At 39.8% G+C, this 19,221-nt stretch overlaps 1 protein-coding gene and 2 pseudogenes across 1 annotated transcript in view; 1 reads left to right on the top strand and 2 right to left on the bottom strand.

The window, feature by feature from the left end:
• The window catches only part of FHOD3 (formin homology 2 domain containing 3), a 421,374-nt gene that overhangs the window by 294,278 nt on the left and 107,875 nt on the right, over positions 1-19,221 (bottom strand).
• LOC112469332 lies at positions 508-626 on the top strand (annotated as a pseudogene).
• On the bottom strand, positions 4,258-4,375 carry LOC112469473 (annotated as a pseudogene).

Below are 19,221 nucleotides of genomic sequence, written 5' to 3' on the forward strand. Positions count from 1 at the left end.
CACAAACCAGATGAGACATAGGAGACATGACAACTAAGATGAAATGTGTGATCCTGGACTGGATGCTAAATTAGTCCCCAAGAACTTAAAAAAAAAAGGGACAGTAGCGGGACAACAGACAAAATCCGAATCAAGCGTATAGGAGAGTTAATAGTATTATACAGTATGAATTTCCTGGTTTTGATGCATGTACCATGGTTTATAGTATTGATAACTAGATGTTAACATTTGGGGAAGCTGGGTTAAAGGCATATAGAAGGTCTACATATTAATTTTGTAATTTTGGTGGAAGGTCCATAATGTTTTTAAATAAAAAGTTAAAATATAAAAATAAATTTAAAAACAAAAATTTTCCCATCATACTCTCATTTCTTGGGAAGCTGCCTATATTTTTCCTGTACAACCATATAGAAGGTGAGACAAAGAAACAGACTGAATGAAAAATAAGCATATCAATGTAAGAAGCCAAAGGTCAACACAAGAAAATCATCTGATAAAAAAAGTCTAGTCTACAGCCATGCCACCCTGAATGTGCCTGATCTCATCTGATCTTGGAAGCTAAGCAGGCTCAAGCCTGGTTAGTACTTGGATGGGAGACCAGCTAGGAAGACCAGGTGCTGTAGATGTAAAAAGAAAAATCTCTAGTAAAGAAAATGCATTTTTAAGAAATGAGGAACAAAATCCTCTAGGAATTTTAAAAGCAGAAAATTTATCTCTTTTGAGCTACATGTGCAAATGTATTTTTGTGGATGATAAACATATTATCGCGAATATACTTCGAAAGAAAAAAACAAAACAACTGTTGGCCTCCACAGACTACTTTCAGCTTAAAGAACGCCATATACTTAAGGAGAATGTTTGAACCACGATCTTGCAAACACATTACATGAAATAGCAAACAGGAAAGGAGATGTGGAGAACAGGAGTGGGGAGGGGGCACCAAGGACACGTGGGATGTCCAGTGTCTGGAAGTTGCTGAGTATTCCAGTCGCTGGCAATGACATTTCTAAATTGTGAAAAATAATGACGCTTTCATACCATGACTCATAAAGGAAACACTGTAATCAGTAATTTATTATTCTATTCCTCAGCTTTATTCACTGACTCGCATGAACTGGAGTAAAAAGTCCTAACTTAGCATAACTTGGCTTAGTCTTTCTGATTTGGGCAGCGGGGTGGTGGAAAGGACTTTTTTTTTCCATCATGCAAGGTGTCACTATAACTTGAGCAAGTTCCCTTCTAGCTCGACCAAATTCAATGAGTCCACAACTCTATGAGTAGGGCACATTTTGTTCCACAGGGAAGCACTGCATCTAAAATGTGACTGTGCTATCTATAATTAAGGCACCTAAAGGCAATTGCATGGCCCAGCTGTGTGAGTGCTGGCTTCCCAATGTACTATCCGTGCAATGACCTTAGCAATCAAAATAAAGTAGTCCACCAGCAAACGTGAAGCTGAGAAGAATGCTGCCAGTCAGGGCTCTACCCATTGCAACAGCTACCAGACATCCAGCCCACAGCAGGGCTGTTAGGTCATGTGTTGAAGCCTTCTGGACCTCAAATCAAGTCTCCCTGCCACCAGGTGGACTTCCTATAGGCCCCCAGCCTCAGTCTGGTCCTCTTCCTCTATGTTCTCATAGAACCCTGCACTTCCACATGGATGGCACTTCAAACAATGAAATATAATTGGCCATTTCTCTCCCTCTCTCCCAGCTGGACTTAAGCTATCTGAAGCCAGGGTCCGTGCATACCCTTCCGTACCTCCCCAGGGTATGATACAGCGCCTGGCCTGTGCAGGCACCCAGTGCATGTTAGCGGGCCAGTGGAGATGTAGGAGACACAGCTGACCATGCATTCAGTCCAGCTATGTTCGTTCACGTAACCTATTTGACTGAACTCCTACATGCCAGGCAGTGTCCTAGGTGCCGAGAATGTCGCAATGACAAAGACAGAAGAGGAGCTAGCCTCTGGAAATGAGAATCAAGTAGGGGAGACTGACCTTGAACATATAACCATGCAAATGATTATGTTATTACAATTGGGAAAAACATTGTTTAAAAAAAAGGTAAAGCAGAGCTATTAGATCATGTAACTGAATAACCTTACCACATGAGCTCTCAATTTAAAAAGAGTACCCAAGGCAATAACGGGGTTTGGGGAGGGTGGAAATAATCTCAGCAGTCACAACCCCACACTTTAAAAATCCAAGGGAAAAAAACTAGAGACGAGCCAAGTGCCAGCCTCAGGGAAATGGCTACACATGGCTTATCCCAACAACCTGAGGGACTATAACTACTGAGCCATTTAAAAATGACAAGTATGTGAACTATGTTGATATGTGGGAAGATATTAATAGAGTTTATTATGGATTAGATTTTTTTCTACTATAGAGGTGCCTAGGTTCATTAACAAAAATTTCAGAACTTGGCCTCAACCTCTCCTGCCTCCAAGATAACCTACACTCCCAGGGGCTGGCAGCCCTGGTGACCCTCGGGGTCTTGGTGGCAGAACAGGAGCACCAGGAGGGCTTTGGAGGCCATCCAGCAGGTCTCCTCATTTCCCAGATGCAGACTCCAAGGCGTATGGTCAGGGCACTGACATGGGCCAATGTCTCACGCCCTTTCTATCCCACATGGGGACAAGGGGTTCCTTAGATAAGGCTGGAGATCAGGTGAATGACCATATCCTCCATCAGGAAGAAAAGGCTCTCCCCTGGGAGGATGTGGAGAGGCTTCCTGAAATGCCCTGGAACCCGCTCATCCAACAGAAGACGACAACGAGGCCGGTCCTCACAGCAGGTGGCTGGCTGAACCTGAATGTCCCCGCTATTTTTCAAAGGTTAGTGGTTTAATCTTTAGCTACTCGAAGTATGGAGCCTGGACCAGCAGCACCAGCATCACCTGGGAGCTTGTTAGAAGCACAAAACTTTTGTCTCACTCGAACCTATTAAAACATCATCTGCGTTTTTAACAAGATCCCCAGAAGAGTTACATGCACATTAAGATCTGACAAGCACTAACGCAGCCCTAGAGCATGGAGGATTCATTTATTCTTTCCTCAAAGCTTCACATACTTCTCTGCTAAATCCTGGGGCAGACCCGAAGGTCTGACAAGGTGCCTACAAGGTCCTCTGGAAGAGAAAGCCAAGTAAGCAAGTGATGCAGCTGCTCTGTGCAACCCCAGGGAGAGGAAATCCACAGCTGAAACACTTAAGCCGTTTTGAGAAAGAAGCCAGAGGGTCCAAGGTTGAGGATGGATCTATGACAGTCTTTAGAAAAATTACATGTTAAACTACAATAAAAGAGCACTCTTAATAAAAATAAAAATAAAAGTAAAACATACATCTAGGGCCTTTTACACAACTCCCATCAGTCAGTACAGTGCTGTGCTGTTCTTTCCATTTAGCATCCTCTGCTGGCTAGGAACGTTCACAGTCTCTCTTGCCCAATGTTGCCGTGCCCTGCTGTAGATTAACTTTGTTTTGTTGCAGACAACATGGATTCTAAATGGCCTATATCAGCATCTTTCAGCTTGACTTAGAGTTCAAGGCTGACACAGAGTCATCCAAGCTGAGATCAGACATTTACTAGCTTGGAGATTCCTAGACAAGTGATATAATTCAAACCCTAACCCCAAGTGAGGGCAGGCCTGGAATGACAAATCCCACCACACCCGGCCCCAAGCCTGAGAGAGTAACCTGCCTAGTCATCTCCCCAGTCAGGTGGGCATATTTTCTGTGGCCCATTCTTTCACCAAGGATGTGGTCCTGAGGGGCTTGGCTTTAAATAAGGATTCTTGGGCCTAAGGTCTCGTCTTCTATCCCCATCTCCCTAGGTGTCTTTAGGCCAAGACTGACCAACTTTCCTGGGGCTGCTCTAGCATCAGTTCACACAGTTCTCACTTATGAAAAGGTTTTTGGATGTTGGGGATTTCCTGTGATTTCTTGTTATCTTGCTACACATTTAAAAGGATGCTCAATATTTTACAGACAGCAGTACTAAGTGTTCTGTAAGATGAGAGTTTTCAGGATCTCCCACTTTCCATACTGCCAAGAATAGAAGTCCCAGGGTATACAGTCAGTGTATGTATGAATATATGTACGTATGTATATATGTATGTATGTATGAATGTGTGTGTGTGTTTGTGTGTGTGGGTGTGTGTCTATATATATATATAAATTAAGTGAGGCAACCTTTGGTTGACCTCACAGACTGCAAGGACCTTGTCATCTTATAATCTCTTATTTTTTATTTTTTATGCCTACAGCACCTGGTCTTCCTAGGTGGTCTCCCATCCAAGTACTAACCAGGCCTGACCTGCTTAACTTCCGAGATCAGACGAGATCGGGCTTGTTCAGGGTGGCATGGCCGTAGACGTCAATGAGATATTTTAAATCAAGCTTTTTTTCTTACACAAGCTGTGCATGCAAAATAATTTAAATCCCATCTAGTCTAGCCTCTCATCCACAAAAAGATCTGATCCTGTGTCTCACTAGCTGGAGGAACAAGTCAAGTAAGCACATTTAACAAAATGCTGAAAAATGAGGACAAATAGAAAGAAGAAATAACACCAACCCCCCTACTATTAGACATATAGTTTGTTTATAATATTTATTATTAGAATTCCTTATTATAAATAACACTTTAAAATGAACATGTTTATGTTTTGTGTTTTATGACATTTCCTTAGGATTCATTTCTGGAAATTAAAATTATTGAGACAAAGGGAATCAATTTGTAAAGGTATTTTCTAAATTAATAAATAATAGCTAAATAAATGTTGCTTAATCACTTTTCTGAACGAACTATACTTCCAAAGCAAGAGCGAAGTTTGAGAATGTCCATCTCACAGTGTCCTATTAAGTTTGGGAGGTACAAACGATTTTGTTCAAGAGTCACTGTGTGGGTCTAAGACATTAAGACATTTGAACAATTAAAGAGAATGGAAAAGAGAAATATAAGACTGTAATCTAAACTGAAAAGGCAGAGAATTACAAATCCAAAAAGAAAAGCTACCATCAAAAAAAAAAAAAAAAATGCCTCCCCGCCAAAAAATACAGTCCAGAAAAAGTGACAAAGAGCAGTGAACAAAAGTCAAGACACAGCCATTATTATATACAAGTTAAACATCTGCTTTTCAAAAGCAGCAAGAAGGTGCCATTTACTGCTTTCTGTGGTTGACATGAGTGTAAGCACTGTCTTGGTTCTGCCTGCCAGCCTTCCTCCCTTCCACGTGTGACCCCCACATGCCCAGAGAAGGACAGGCTGAGCCGGGTACCCAGTACACACTCAAAGGTCCCCTGAGATCACAACTTCCCAGGCTATAATCAGAGCACTAATTCCAGAAACCCACTGGTCCTTCCCTCATCTACGTAAGATGAAGTTGGCAAACATATCCCTGCCCCTTTTCTAAGAAAAAAAGACCTTTAACAGAAATCTTAAACTGGTGATTTTGTTTTCAACCTCTCCATCCACCGAAGTTAAGGAAACCAAAAGATACATTTCATCAATTTCTAAACAGCAAACATCAAAACTGACAGTCTTATTTAAAATTTAAAAAATAAAGAAAAGAAGAAAGTCTTTAAACTAGCATCCAGCTGGCGCTCTGTAGACTCTTTGTATAGTGGATTTTAAATTACAGATGAGAGTAAAACAACATGAGCAAAAATAAAGAGTAATCAAGGTCTCTTTCTGCAGAAAATCTCCAGGACAGCCTTGGCCCTGATGGTCTCTGGCCACCATGCCAGCTGTAATAACCGCTCTGAAAAACACAGCTCCCCGAGAAGCAAGGGTTTCTTGGTAAATAAAAGCTATGATTACTGGAAAGCGGAAATGCTCAAGAAGAATCACCAAAAGGAAAAAGGATTTTGAAAAATCTTCAGGATTATCAAATGGAGTCAACCTTTACTGACTAGACACAAAAAGCCTTCCTGAGGACACGCTCTGCATGCTGCACGCTCCCTGCACTCTCTCTAGTCCCCGTATATTTTTCCACCTAACAAGTTTATTTTATCATCACAATTACATTCAACAAAACTTGCTCTCTGCAAAACGGTCTTGGTTTCTGTTGCTTCTCTGGAAACTTCCTTGATCCCTCCCACTTAAAGGACAGTCATATCACAGTTTCCTTTTATAGTATTACATGACACAAATTATAATGATAAACCCATCTCTAAACCATATGTTAGTGGCTCTGAAATTAAAACAAAATGTAGATTGTCCAGTACTGCAGAATCTAAGATTTAGAAGGAACCTCAGAGGGCACCACATTCTACTCTCCACCCACTAAAGACACACCCTAACCCAGCCATCAAGCTTGCTCAATCTAGTATCCAATCTGTCCACCAGTAACCTCTATCCACCAAGGTAGTAGAGGTAGCTTGCCTTCTGGAGCCACCCAGAACAGGCCTACTCCTCCCCCAGGACAGACCTGACCTCCAGGAAGACACTGTGCACGATCCTGCCAGGTTTCCAGGCCCAGCTGCCCAAAAGCCCTCCAGCCAAACACCCTCCAAAGAGTCAGGAACCCTCCTACGATGCTCCTTACAGAGCATTACATCTGGTGCCTCTGTATCCCTTTAACAGAATATAAAGCTTTATAGGCCATCTCATCCTATAAAGTTTTATATTCTGTAAACATAGTCAACTAAAACATACAGGTCATCTTTTATAGAAGTGCTGTTTTTGCGGTTTCTTTCTATACTCCTGTAATGAAATTTTTAACCCGAGGCAAGACATTTATTTCAATTACATTTCACCTCCTTAGTTGATTTCAACCTTGGGATGTCAGCTTTATCATATAACATATTAAGTACTCCTATCAGCTTTCTGTCACTTGAAATTATTTTGAATATGTCCTCAGATATAGGACATTAATTTATTTTTCAATTACAGTTGACATACAATATTATATTGGTTTCAGGTGTACAAGAGTGATTAACATTTATATATCTTATGAAGGGATCCCTTTGATAAGACCAGTGCCCATCTGACGCCATCCATGGTTATTACAATATTATTGACTAAATACCCTATGCTGTATACAACATTCACGTAACTATTTTTATAACTGGCAATTTGGTTGTTTTTTTTTAAAGGTACAAAGCATTGATTTTTTTCTTTAATAAAGACATGACAGCCTATGGCATCCAGTGGGTCATATAAGACTCATAAAAAAGATTATTTTTAAACAAATGGTGATTTCATCTAACTAATAGTAACATCTACTCACAAGGATATTACCTGAATCCTTACCAAATCTATTCCCAAAATAAGACCTACCAGGCCAATGCTATCTCCGACCTGAGGCTGATTTAGCAGTATTCACTTAACACTAACCAACACTGATTCCTAGTAATTCTGTAACCATTTAGAAATGCTCATATTATATTTATTAATTTGCCCCAAAATTTTACTCTTAATTCAATAAAAAATTACTGATGATTTACTATGGACTTGGTGGTATAGATTCCATTAGAGATTGTTGTCAGATTCTAGGAAACAAACATGTTAACCTTATGTCCCACTTTGAAAAACTGGCTAATTTGCTCAACCCTAGTGTTTGGCAAATGGACATCATTCACAATGAAATAACCTGTAATTTAGATCAATGCCAATGAGCTGTCAAAGTCCCATATCTTTGTTCTCTTTCAGATAAAGATCTTTTGATTGCATGAAGAGATGAAAGTATTTCCTTGTTCTGAGGTCTTTCAGCTTCACACTCTGAACCTCAAGGTCTCTGGAAATAACCAGAGATCTGGTGTTTCCATGAGGCAAAAAACACCCATTTGCATCAGTAAGTTTATCACCCCATCATATGAATAAGACAAACAAGTCTGCTAGCCTGTCAGCTCTTTATAGAGCCTACTTCTTACTTTTTCTTGCTGCAAAGCAGCAGGTTTCCTCCCCAGTGTGGGCAGTGTCGTGCTACCTTCTGGATGTTCCAGGGAAGAGGAGAGCCCTGTCCCCTAAGCAGTGCCTCCACTGGCTGCTTCCTCCACCCTCAGTTCTGCTGTGCTCTCCTGCCTGCCCTCTGTGTGGTGTTCCTCTCCTGTCAAGCCTTGGACTCCTCACCTTGACACCCTGATTATTTCTCCAATCCTAAAAATGCCTTAATCTATGTTAACAAACAAAAGGTAGACATTTTTGAAAGCCATACTTTTCCCCATAGCAAAGAAATGAGCGTCATCTGTAACAGATATAACAGATAACTGCTTCAAAGTAAAAAGAGAATATGGTAGCCGCTCTGTAACATTTTAGTCGTATATAAGAACTGAGTCCTTTTGTGGCTCCCCCTGGAGCCTGCCATAGAAAACTAGATGTCTTCTTCATCCCTTATGGCTGGGCCTCTGAATTATTAGTTATAAGTCTACTTAGTTCTTCAGCTCCCTTTTCCCACTGAAGTCTGCTAATCTTTTAAGATTGGTAGCAATTAACACTATGCAAGGTGTCACTCCCCTGCCAACAAAGAGACACAGCAGATACATGTGACACCCTGAAGAAGCCCTATGCCTCACAGCATTGCTTCTCACGGCAGAGTAAGCAGCTTATATTTACACTCTAAAAAATTATTCCTGAGACGTACAGGGAGCATTTTCCCTATGTTTTCTTCTAGGAGTTTCATGGTTTCATGTCTTATATTTAAGTCTTTAATCCATTTTGAGTTAAATTTTGTGAGTGGAATAAGACAGAAGTCAAGTTTCATTCTTTTACACGCGAATATCCTGTCCTCCCAACACCATTTATTGAAGAGATAGACTCTCTTTCCTCCATCGAGTATTCTTGGCTTTCTTGTCAAATACTAGTTGACCATATATGCATGGGTTTATTTCTAGGCTCTCAGTTCTGTTCCACTGGTCCATTTGTCTGTTTTCATGCCAGTACCATACTGTTTTGATGACTATAGCTTTACAGTATAGCATGGTATCAGGAAGTGTGATGCCTCCCGCTTTCTTCTTTCTCAAGATTGCTTTGACTATTAAGGTTCTTTGTGGTTCCATATAAATTTGAGGAGTGTTTTTTCTATTTTTTTCAAAATGCCATTGGAATCTTGATAAGAACTGCACTGAATCTATAGGTGGCTTTTGGTAATATTGACACCTTTACAATATTAACAATTTAATAATTCCAATCCACTTACATAGATTGTCTTTTCATTTACTTGTATGTTCTTTGATTTCTTTCATCCGTCTCTTGCAGTTTTCAGAATACAGATCATCCATCTCCTTGGTTAAATTTATTCCTAAGTATTTTATTGTTTTTGATGCTGTTGTAAATGGAATCAATTTTTTAATTTCTTTTGCAGAAAATTCATTGGTAGTGTATAGAAACACTACCAATTTTTGTATACTCTAGCCACTGCTTGCCATGCTAGTTTGTCAGACTTCTTGGTGGCAGGGACTTCTGGGGAAAATCAATCTTCAATTTCTAATTGGACCTCAAAACCCTTCGTAAGGTGCCACTTCCTAAGCCAAGCTTCATGTATCAGCATGGTATATCTTGAGTTCAAGTAATGTTAGCATGTGGTCCCTTAATTAATTTAGCATGCTTAATTAACTTTTTTCGGTTAATTCAAATCCTTTATCCACTCATTTATCCATTCATTCACCTACCCATTCCAGACCAGGCTCTGGGCCAGGCACAAGGAACATGAACATAGATAAGAGATAGCCTTGATCCATGAGAATCCTTGAACCATCTGGGGAGTCAGCCATTGATTGCAAACCAGTGTACTAAATTCCTGAGACTGGAATCAACAAAGATCTGGGTAACATAAAATGAAACAACTAAATTTTGCCTGACGGATTTGGAGAAGTCATCCTCAAGGTAATAAACCTTGAACTAAATTTTGCAAGAAAGAAAAAGGTGGTACCTTTGGGAAGAGAGAAGAGCATTAACTACATTAATATATGAAAACACACAGGGAGCATTCAGGGCTGGTGAGAGGAACACCTGTATGGGTTGCCTGGGCAGGCAGCAAGAAACTGATCACGACAAGGGACATGCCAAGAATTGTACTCTGCAGACAATGGGAATCAGAAAAATTGTTTTGTGTTGTGTTTTTCAGGAAAGAGACATAATCAGATCTGGTTTTGAGATAAATCCCTCTGCTGGCAATATGATCACCCTTGTCTCATAGTTACCATATCTTAAATCACACCTCTATAAACAATGACAACTTAATAATTGTTTTTCTTCTAAATATAAGATCACCATCATGCTAAGTACACATTTATATTTATTAAGCTTTGTAGGAACTTAATCACTTCTGTCTCAAATCTTCTCTCATATTTTTTTCTAGAAACACACCTCAACTCAACATGTACCATATTTATAAAGGGAAAGTAAAGGCTACGAAGACAGATCTGAGTTCAAATCTTAACTGTGCTACTTCCTTGCTGTGTGTCCTCATTTCTAAAAATAATTCCTACCTCACTGTTTGGTGGGTGAGTGCTAAACAAAGCCACTTACTGTGTGATTTGGGGCACATTCTTCGAGTTTTACAGAAAATGAAGATAATAAGAGAACCAACTTTGAAGGTTTGTAAAGATTAAATAAGACCAAAAAAAAAAAATAGTAACAGTTATTACCACAAAATCCAGACGCAAAATAATTAGTTACCAATATAATGTATAAAAAGCAACTAGCCCAGCACTGAGAATGAGGTAGGAATCAAATAAATGTCATTTCCTTCCTTCTTGGACACATCTATGCTTTCTGCTTCTTTAGGTATTTTTGGCTCCTTTCTATGTAAAGAGCATCTTCCAAAGCACCTAGTCTATGGATGGAGAGCCCACCACATGAAGCGGTTAAGTACCTGCTTCCCCCACCTCCATCCTCACTCTCATACCTCCTTATGCTCTGCTTACTTGGGTACCAATCATGCTATTATTTTGTTACTTACATCTCCATCTCCTCCTCCTGGAGGCTAAGAGGCAAGTTTTCTCAACTGGAATCACCAGGACCTATGGAAAGCCCTCATTGCATAGAGGTATGGGTTCTGCATCCAAAACACCAAAAGCCCAGATCCACCACTCACTAGCTGCATCATTCTCACTAAGTTACTTAGCCTCCCTGGGCCTCATTTTCCTCACCTGAAAGGTGAGAAAAGTAATGGCACCCTGTAGGCCTGCTGTGAGGGTGAGATGAAGTAATGCACATCCACTGCTTCCTGTCAGAACAAAATTGTATGTATATACGTAATGTGTGCGTATACACACACATCTACAATCTAGTTAACAGTGTCACATGTACACTCAACCCATGCCTTCATTTACTGAGCACTAACCATATACATATTTTAAATATACATGATGAGTGCTGAAGCAACGATACAATGACTTTAGAATTTCAGTTTTAAAAAAACTTGGGTTCTTCATAACACTGATCAAAAATATCTTTCTGAATTAAAACAACATTCTTTTTTCATTTATTAAATTCTTTCGGAGTCAAACACCATCGGTAGGATCTCCTCTTTTTTCACTATTTTTGCTACATAAACATAACCCATTTCGTGGGTCTGGCCACATTTGCTATCACTCTGATTGTTCTAAGTTTAGTTGACTTTGAATATATTGTTAGAATGATTACTAAAAAGTTATATGACCTGTATCCCACATTTCTATTCCTGCTTTCCCTTGACAAGCTATGTCAGCCATAGAGCCAGACGTGTTTGTCAAACAGCTATACTCAACAGCTATATTATATCCCTCAACTGTAATAATTCTTTTGTTAATAGAACCATTAATTTGCAACAGAATGTGGCTAGAATGCAGTTTCCAGTAAAAGATCTGATGATTCATTCATTCAACAAATATTTATTGAGCCTCTGCTCTATTCCACACATTGAGAAGGTGCTGGGGACACAACAGTGAACAAATGATCAAAGATCCTAACCCCCATGAAATGACATGGGGGGAAGAAGAGCACAGAGAGACAGGACAATTAACAATAAATATAATAAGACAATTGTACTAATGCAGTCAGTTCTGCTATAACATCATATGCACGTTCCTAAACATCACCGTGCTATGAAAAAAATCAAATACTAAAAACCAAAAGGCATATTGGGGGTGGAGCAGGGAGAAAGAATCCTAATAAAAATTGTAGCACAATTTTATACATACCGAGTGCTTAAGAAACACATAAATACTACAATCAATATGGTACTGGACTAAGGAAAAAACGTGCTTGTAGAAGTGGGTATCAAAAGGAGTACAGCCTGTGAGCTAATCGCGGAGTGAAAGGAGGATTACTGGAAATGGGAGAGAGAGAGTTGTAACACCACATGCAGACAGAGTACCTCATAAAACAAGATATTAAGGAGTCAGATGGCTGATGTTTGAAGTGTGCGCATGTGTGCATTTTGTATATTCCCAGGTGGCTTGGCTCAGCTGGGTGCAATGTTCTGCATTCATCTACTGCTTTTGCAAAGAGAATTGCATATAAGCAAATGTGAAACCCATGTTATGCTCAAATTGTTCCCTAATATGCTGATCGTGTTGGAACAAATAGATGTTTTCAAAATAAGTGTTATACGGAACTTAGTGTATAAAGTGAAAATTGCTGTGAGATACTATAGCAGGGTAAGGGAAACTGAGGATGGAAGTTTTGTTTAATTTTGTAATGTATTATTCTATATCACTGTATTCATTCTATACCAACTGTTAATAAAAACCTATGTGTGTATTGCATTTATATATGAGCCTGCAATCATTTTGGTGCTTCTTTCATCTTGAGAAGTGCCTGATGCTGTCACAGAGCCTCTGCTCAAAGCCATTCCCTGGGGCCTCAAGGTATTCCTAATATTATCCATTATTATAAGGCAATATGACTTGATGCATTGAATTGACAGCAGAGTTTTTCCAAATCAGCCCCTTTGTGTGATTGGTGACCCCGATCACATTCTTAGCATTTACCATCATTCTATTCCCACTATGTGTTCAGGAATTCTCATCAGATTCACTCTGGTAAAATGCTGTTAGATTGCTTTCTCTTTACACTTTCCCAGTGGTCAAAAATGGTTGAGATGATTTCAGCTGTTCCACATACTTTGAGAACTTCGCACAAATTCAATTCACCCAATTTCCAACCTCCTTTGTACACCTGCCCGTTCCTTATTGTAACCCAATCTAATCTCTAGCAATATTGCAAAACTGTAATCACAGCTTTAAATCATAAATATTGAAAATTTTCTGTCATAAATGCTCCTCAACTTATGACAGGGTTATGTCCTGATAAACCATCATAAATTGAAAATATAAGTCAAAAAAATATTTAACACACTTAACCTACTGAACATCCCAGCTTAACCTAGCCGCTTTCTACTGAGTGCATATCACTTTTGCCCCATCATAAAGTCGAAAAATCTTAAGTCAAACCATCGTAAGTCGGTATTGCTTTTATTATCAGAAAAAAATTTATTAATTTTAAAATTCATAGCAGATTGAAAATTTGGACACAAAGCATTAGGAGGTAAAGAAGCAGGCAGAGGGTCTGAGAGGGGGGCATGTGTACAGTAAACTCCCAGGAGGCTGACTCTGAAGCAAAGAATGGCGGGGATGCTGGGGCAGTGGGAAACCCGGGAAGGCTCCCTGAACTGAATTTCCTAGCCTACCAACCTCTGTTTAGTGGTTTCCCGTCTCATGTTAAAATGATGGAAATGTTAACTTTTCTGCTCAATGTCAAACACTAAAAATGTAAGCAGATTGTTCATCTCCCTGATCCACCCTTCCTACACATCTGATAAACAGCTTCAGTCGGTGTTTAATTCAATCAGATTTAATTTATCAAAAGCTTACTTACTCGAGGACACTATGTTTTCTAATCTAAATTGGATCCTCTTTGTTTCTCAAAGGCTTTTTCAGCCAGGGCTGCTGCTGGGTACCCCTCTGGGCAGCCTAGAAGTTGAGGAGCGGGATCCCAGGCCTGCTCACACTCCAGGGGGTGGGGGTCCTTGGGCAGTGTACAACAAGCACTACTGTCCAGAGAGGGCCTGGCTTACACGAAGCCAAGACTCAGTGGGTCCCCTGAACTGTTGATAAGCACTGCTGTTCATCCTTGACAATGCTTTCAGCTCTGCACATAGAATATGCTTTTTGCATTAATATTTGATGCTCCAAGAGATATTCCAACATTTTTGCATTGGTCACCTTTAAATTGCTGGTGGGTAAGGAAATGACAACAGTCCTATGGAAGGCAATTGGCAATGTCTATCAAAAATGTTAAGTGCACAGACCATTTGACCCAGCAATCCCACCTCCTGGAATTTATCCTACAGATAAACTTACATGTGTGCAAAATGGTATAAGTATGAAGGTATACATTGCAGCTTTGTTTATAATGGTCAAGAATAGACGGCAATAGGAGAAAGATTAAATAAAGGCTCGTACATACATAGAATGGAATATTGTGCAGCTGTTAAAAAGAAATAGAAAATTCTTTACTAATATGAAAAGAAATAGTAAGTGAAAAAACACAGTGTATTTGATATATTACCTTTTTAATTTTAAAAAGGTGGTAAATTATACATTTTTCTTCATGCATAAAAACACTGGGATTTAATAACACTGATTATGTGTGGTGAATTGGTGTGTTTGGGGGATGGGACTAAGAACACAGGTAAGAGTGTGGGAATTTTACCATATATCATTCTATACTTTTCAAAAAGTTGAAGCCATGTGAACGTGCCATTTTTTCAAAATATATGTATATAGTTTAATTATAAAACTTTTAAAAATTAGAATAAAACTCATATATCTTGTTGAAATATCATGCCCACTCCAAAAATGATGGTTATACACAAATCTAGGGAGGAGGCTTTGGGGTGTACCGAGATTCATGGGGCCCCTGCTCTTCCTGTCTCTGTTTTGGCCCACAGTCTCCCCACCCATTTCTATGCTGTCTCCTTTGTAGTTCTCTTTCTTCAGGTAGCACACCCCTCCCCAACCACAGACCACCTGCCCACTCAGGTGCTACCACTCAGGAACCAGCATGGCCCTGCTGACCCGTGGAACTGGCTCATGACCCAAAACCACCAACAACATTCATGGCAACCCTGGCTGGACATCAAGATGGCATGTCATTGTTGTGTTCTTGTCGACTGCTGATTCTGGAGAATTATTACAAAAGATCTGCCAGCAACCCCACTGGACTCAGAGGCACATTTATATGTTTTCAATAGTACATATCACATATAGTGCTCTGAAATATTTTCTAAAGGGAGAAAAAAATTAAATCGGTCACCACTTTACTTATTGTATTCCTTATGCTAAAATTTAACCCATGCAAAAAAGTAATTATATATAATCTCAGTCTTGCTTTAGGTTACAAAGTTTAAGATCTTTGAAATAACAACTTCACAAACTCTTGGTTCAACTGAAATGAATTTTCAGGGCCAACTGACTTTGCAAAATGAGAAAAGTCTTACAAAAGAAGCTATCCAACTCCCTCATTTGGTTACTGCTTGAATAAGTATTTAAGAATTTAAAAGCATCTTTCATTATCTAAGCATAAAAGTTGGACTTAGTTCCCTTGTGTGTATCTCCTCACATATAAATGTCACATGGCAAGTCAACCTAATCTATATTTTCATTTTAAAAAAATATTTTATGTTTTGAAACATGCCCAGGAGTACTTTATTATCTTATTACCAGAATACATTCTGGTAATTAGCTAATAAAAACCTTAGAGAAAACCAAGAACAGTTGAAGGGCCTGCATGCCAATTCTAACAAGACGTATGACGGTGACTTTGTCTTTCCTGATGGCCTCTACTGGGCTTTGGCTGAGTTTTGGCTGAGTCACGGCCATATTTAACCTCACCATTTGTCTTTTGGGTAAGGAAAGGGTGGGAGTGACAGAGACAGTGATAAACATCAAAACACCAGTACTACTATGTGTCATCAGCTGAAAGAAAAGACTAGCAAGACATGTCTCCACTTACTGTTTACATGACTCAAACTGTATGGCTTCCTACTTATCCTGAACTGCTACCTGATAGATCTCAACAATCACAAAGCTGCTGAAATAGGAAAAGAATTTATCCAGCATCCAAGCTAATCACAGATAAGCTAAAGGACACCAGCCAAATGCTAGGGGTCTTGCCTGACCCAGTCCCAGAAAATGGTTCTTACATTAGGGAAACACTGCTTTTTTAAAAACCCTGAAATGTGGGGGGTGAGAAATATTTAACACCAAATTTTTAGCCAGTATCAACTAAGGGCTTATGATGAAACCAGCCACAGGTAAAACTGACTGTGAGCTTATTTATTTAACAGATCTGCTCTCAGCCTCACACTCAGACCCCATGCAGCCACCCTCCTGAGGCAGTGCACACAGGCACTGGCACTCCATCATGTGTGAGTAGACTGGTACTTACAAGTTCAATCACGCTGGAAGGGGAAGTACCACACCAGGTGGAAAGCAAGAGATGAGATTCTAGATTGGTGCATGATGTACCATCAATTCCCTAAGTATTCGCAGCTGGTTTGTGACTCTCAGGCTATAAATCTCAGTCCCCATGACTCTTGACTGTATTTGACAGCCACAGACTACACCCTCAAATTGTAGCCAGTCTGCTTACAAGTGTGCACCATCAATTAATTCAACACGGACATATGCCTGGCACTGTCACTTGGGACCAAAAGGTGCAGACGGATCAGTATAAATCCACAACAACTGTAAGGAATGCTCAGGGCCCACATCCTCTCTTTCCACCCTTTACATTCAAAGAGAAACTCAGCGTCATGAAATAGTGAGCCCAGGAAGGGAGAGAAGAGTTCATCAAGTGTAATTTAACATGATAGACCACTGGGAGTCTTCTGACACCTCCGAAAGTCATGTTGGCCAATGTCTTCTTCAAGAAAAGGGGCAAAGCCATTCTCAGCCCTATTTTTAGGCCTGCCCAGTGTCCTATGTTCCAGAGCTAACAATCCTCAGCAAGCTATCTTCATGACTCGAGCATCTGCCCTACTGAATTTGGAATGAAAGGTGAAACAGAGCACACCCTCTTCCCCTTGGCCATGTTCCTCCCCAGCCACATGGAGCAATGCTGGCCTGAGGTCTATCAGACACACTAACTCACTATTTATAGATGTCCCATTCACCCATTACTTGGACACTTAAAGAGCATGGGTTACTCCTAATCCAATGTCAACACAGATACAGGTTTGCTTTCAGCATTTGCTCTTACAGTAAATCTAAAAATTACAAGGAACAAGCCACTACAGGGTAACTATTGAGTATCAGCATTCTTTCCTTCCATGGTTTATGTCAATTCGTGAAAACATGTGTGAAGCATCTGCCTTTTTATTTAAACAGAAAGCAAGAGCTCGGATTGCTGTGCTCTGGCATTGTGTGCTCAAACCCAACAGCTAAATTGGGAGCTCCATCCATGGGAGGGGCACACTTGAGTTGGGTCACCACAGCTGCCCCAGCCACCAGCTGCCCAGGAGGCCTCCACTTGAACCGAAGGGGGGACAGTCAACAACAGAGCAAGTCCAAATATTTAGAGAAGAATAATAATTCCTTACGACTGCACAGCTAGAAAGTCAGATTCCAAAGTACTCATGACTGAGAAGACAGCAAATTATAATTATTTTTAAATTCCTTTTACTGCACCCAGTGTTATTTCACATTTTCCTTGAATTTGATATGGTTAGAATTTTAATGTTTATGGCCAGACCTATCATAATAAATCTTAATTTTAACATTGTAAATTCTTCTTAGAGTCCTACATTTTTCTACCCCTTCCCTCCTCACTAACACTGAGAATTTCCTGCCAGACCCTTGTTTTAGTCCTATTTATGAAAATTCCCAGTTAAAAGAGAATGCTGATTCTGACAAAAGGGTCTCACTTGTGTCAGACACTAAGAACCAGGCAGCAAAAAGAAACGCTTTGCTGCACGTCTTTCTCGCAAACTTTTTCCATCCTAAACCTAAATTCCTGTTACCTCAGTTTCACAGTGGTACTTCCAAACCTTGCACAGTCTCATTCACGCACACAAAGCATTCAGACTAAAGTGGAATATTTTCAAACTGTTTTTGCAAAAGCAACATGGGTGCTTTCTGAAAAACTGTAGCAGAGGATAAAGCATTTCCTTCAATCTTTCTGTCTCTCAAGTCTTCACTTGCAACAAATATTACAAATGCTAATCACCTTCTCAGAGTGCATGAAAACGTGAAGTTGCTATGACCATTTACACTCTGCGAGAGCCACCACGACCACCTGGAACCTGATCAGATGTGGGTGTTTGTCTAAATGGACTGAAGGTACGGCATTTTCCAATTCCAAATGACAACCCGCCTACAGAAGCAAGTGCCAGCAAATCACTGGGGTGGAAACTGACAAGTCTCATTTTTGGTGGGAAAACCAAAGAATAGAATTGCATCTTATAATAATTATAATTATATGTATTAACATGCCTAAAGCTTTTCCTTTTTGTTAAAAGTAACCTTTTTTCAACGTAAATTTCTTGGATTACTAGTAACCATTAATTACCAAAAAAAAAAAAAAAAAACACCTCTCTAAACCAAAAAAGGTTTTTAAGACAGTTGTAATAGTTGATTAGATGCATTTCAAGAAAATGGAAAGTTGGTAAAAGAAATTAAGGCCAACGTTATAATCTTCTCTAAGGTAGTTCGTTTGCTGAGTGTCTTAATTGTTTTCCAAACATCTGGAGAGGGAATGTCATCAAAAGTTTCCTATTTTTCTTCTTCCTCTCTTAACAACCTCTTGCTGGCTCAGAAATATACACAACAGCAAGAAAAGACAAAGTATGTGGTTTACAGAAAGAGGTTTCTGAAGGATATAATCTCAAGAAATAAAAGGCATGTGTACACATATTCTGATTCCTCCAGTACCTCTCACCCCAGTGGGGAGAAAATGAAATAGACTTAAAGAAGTAGCTATCTTCTTTAAGTCTAGTTTGAAATGCTTCTTGACAAGAGAAAGCTTGAACAGCATAGGAGGCAGGAGGTGGGGAGGCCACCGAAGGCTGAGGGATGGGCACAGGAGCGACGAGAGGACACTGGTTGGCAGAAGGAGGTACTTGTACACTGGTCCAAGGGGCACGGAGGTGGCCTGAAGGCAAGGATGAGGGTTGGCTTTAAAAAGTTTTAAGCAGCAGAATGTCCAGAATATCTACATTTCAAGAAGATCAAAAAGTCAAAAACAGAGGTGCCAAGAACTCCAAATTTAGATGGTAGAAACTGGAATGGAAAGA

This window comes from Pteropus alecto, unplaced genomic scaffold (assembly GCF_000325575.1).
Source record: "Pteropus alecto unplaced genomic scaffold, ASM32557v1 scaffold146, whole genome shotgun sequence".
Classification (NCBI taxonomy): domain Eukaryota; kingdom Metazoa; phylum Chordata; class Mammalia; order Chiroptera; family Pteropodidae; genus Pteropus; species Pteropus alecto.